General features: G+C 24.9%; 1 non-coding gene across 1 annotated transcript; it reads right to left on the bottom strand.

Annotated features, from left to right (window-relative positions):
- TRNAK-UUU lies at positions 925–996 on the bottom strand. Its single transcript has one exon. It is a non-coding gene; the product is annotated as a tRNA-Lys (tRNA).

The raw sequence follows: 3,525 nt of genomic DNA, 5'->3' as shown, positions 1-3,525 counted from the left end.
GCCTAACAAAAACTAAAACTAAAACTACATATGCATATATATGGCCTATAGTATAGTTCAAACTGTTTCTAAGATTTTTGTGATTGTAGTAATGTACTTTGACCAATTATAAATTCTCATGCATGTACGTATACTTTTTAAGCTTGCCACCATCTCTAATTAAGAATGACTCAAAGAAGTTTAATTAGTGAAAGAGTTCTTTCACATTGTAGGTTTCTACCTGTTCCTCTAAAATGAAATCAAAGAAAAAATATTGTGAAATTTGAAGGTACTCACACACGTGAAGAGTTCAAAAGTTGAAGTTGATGAAGAAGTATGATGGGTGAGAATTGAGATTTTAAAATGACTATCCATTTAGACAAAATTATGTATTAATTTCGATATATCATATTTAAAAATCAAATTGATAGCTATTTACAATGTTTTTAAAAAATGTTTTATTATTCTAAAAATTAGAACAAAATAATTTGTAAAAAAGAGTAAACCACATTTTTTTTCAAAAAAATATGGAATAATAAAAATATTGATATATATAAACTTCAAAGGTCATTAGATGCAATTTTAATAGAGCCTTTTCTCCCTTGAAATACTATTTTTCATATTCTTTTTTCTGGTATTCCTAAAGATTTTTGCTATAATAAATGAATAAAGAAATAAATCATTCTCCCCTTTTGAATTTTTTTTTTTGTTTCCTAATAAATCATTCTTTTTGTTTTTGTCAGAAAATAAATCATTCTAATAAGAGTTACAAACTTCTGCGAGAAGCCTGATCATATTGGGCCAGACGTTTTCTTTTAAAAGAAATACTTGCCAATTATCGTTCTCTTACTGATATTGGACCAAAAACGCATTCTTGGGCTTTATGGTTCTCTCATTTGGGCTTAGAGGGATTCCACAAAAAAAAAAAAGCAGAAATATGAAAAACGCCGTCTGTGGGGATCGAACCCACGACCACGTGGTTAAAAGCCACGCGCTCTACCGCTGAGCTAAGACGGCTTTGATGATAGTAATTTGTGTAATTATTAATTGACTAAATCAAAATAGTTCCCAAAGAAAACACCTGCTAGCACATCGAAGACAATCAATTTTTCTTGACAAAATATTACTTTTTGCTTCAAATATTTGGAGTGATTGTTTGTTCTATATGATTATTTCATCTTATTTGGATCCCAAACATTTTGAAATTGACACACAAAGTTAAATGTTACATGTAGTAAACTCTGACGATACTATATTACTGCAAATAAATTTGGAATTAAAAGAGATTTAAAGTATAATTCTTTACTAAATAACAGAAAAATTAGAGTCTAAAAAGATATGATATCCTTCGTTAATAATTTTTATGGGATTATGTGAGCATAACATTAATTAAGTCACTCTTAAAACGTTTAAGATATAAATAGGATAAAAAGAAACATAACAGATTATTATTCGGTGATGCTAAGTAGACAAAGAATAATTATAATATAGAAATATTATGTAAAAATTTTTATTTTTGATAAACAAGTGATATATACCTCTTTATCATTCATTCTTTTTATCACCTACTCTTTTTTTGGGTATTTAGAGTCATTAATTTCTTTTCAAAATTAATTTCAGTTTTTTCCAAATCAAATTCTTAACCTCCTTCAATTACATTATTACCCATTAAAATATAATTTTTCTGCAAAAATTATAGAGATTAAATTATAAAATTTTAATAACTTTTATTATACAACTCATATTTTACGTATAGACTATTAAAAAATAAAAAATATAATATAAACAATAAACATATAAATATTAAATAAAAATATTAAAATAATTAAAATCATGACCTATTAGTACACATATGATATAATTTGAAGAATATAATAAGACGCATTGTTTAAAATTTGGTAATATTAACTAAAAAAATTTATTAATTATAGATATCATGTATGAAATTATGAATACAAAATTATGGATGTTATTAATATGAAATTATGGATGTTATGTGTATGAATTTATGGATGTTATGAGTAAATTTATCAATGGAATAAATTAATATTAGAATTTGACATTTTTTCAAATTCAATTATAATAAAATTTAAAAACATCTATGTTAACTTGATAGTTACTTATTCAAAAACTAAAAAATGATATGTGTATAGATGTAATATCTAATAAATATGAATTTAATTTTTATATATTAGTTGTATGTAATTATGGATGTTATGTATATGAACTTATGAATGTTATGTGTATAAACTTAGTTAGTACGCTGTAATTATAAATGCATATAAAAACACACAAAAAAAAATTAAATCAATTTATTGCCATATCTCATCAAAGCTAGATTTTCATATTCTTGAAAATTGGTTGACTAGCAACAATCACATCGCGTGAGTCCGTCTGTTATTCAAATTATTCTTCAACTTCTTTCGACATAGGTACCGTGTTAAGGTCGAATTGAAATGTCAGTAAATTTCCTTAACCTATCTTAATTGTACTTGTAATTGAACTAGAGTTGTGATTTTTGACCTCTGAGAGAGAAAACGGCCTTCAAAATCCATCTAGTAGATAAACCTATTACACAAGCTAGGTTTTCACGTTTGCTAACTCCGTTAATGATAAAAATGAATTAAAAAGAAACAAAAAATTATAATTAAAGTCATTTAATGCATATTATTATTACTGTTCTTTATCATTATTAGTCTTTATTATTGTATTCTTAAATATAAATTTCTCCAACATTTGAAATAAAAATAATATTTTAGTTTCACCCATTTTTCCTTTACAATTTTAATAATTAGCATCTTAAAAAGCAGGTATATATTCAAGATCCCCATAAAAATTGCAATGATAAATTTTTTATATATCAATTAATGCGTATATTTTAACTTATTTACACTTTTATCTGATACATACTATCCTATACGGATTTATGAATTTAGTCAAACTTTAAATCCAGTTTATTTTACCTCATTCCATTATTCTCCACAGTAGTTAAACTTTCATTTTAGTTTATTTTCTTGTTATTTTTTATTTTTTGGGTCATGGGGGTGATGGGAGGCGGATATTTGAGGTTGTTATGAAGAACTGAACCCTTAATTTATATATAAAAGAATATACGACGTCTCAAAAATTATATAACCAATAATAAGCAACCAAAGTATAAGCTCGATCATCACCAGACTAAAATACATCTGATAAGCACTGAACAATATTGTCGATAATATGATTTAAGTAGACAATAATTTATCACGGTAGGGCTAGCTAGAGAGACAAAAATAATCCGTCTAAACAATTTAAATTTATTTTATTTAATATTTATTTATTATAAAATATATTATATTAAATAAAATTAAAAATAATAAATGTTGACAATTTTTAACTAATATTTTTTAATTACCAAATATTTTCAAACTAATAATAGGGGTGTCTACACTTAAAAGACAATGCAACTTAGTAATTAATTAGTATCTAAAATGGGTGAAAATTCAAGTGCAGTCGATTTCACTTGAAATTGATAACTGAAGGCGGTTAGATGATTTGACTAATTTA

Source organism: Arachis ipaensis, chromosome B04 (assembly GCF_000816755.2).
Source record: "Arachis ipaensis cultivar K30076 chromosome B04, Araip1.1, whole genome shotgun sequence".
Taxonomy (NCBI): domain Eukaryota; kingdom Viridiplantae; phylum Streptophyta; class Magnoliopsida; order Fabales; family Fabaceae; genus Arachis; species Arachis ipaensis.
This window is presented reverse-complemented; position numbering and strand designations above follow the sequence as displayed.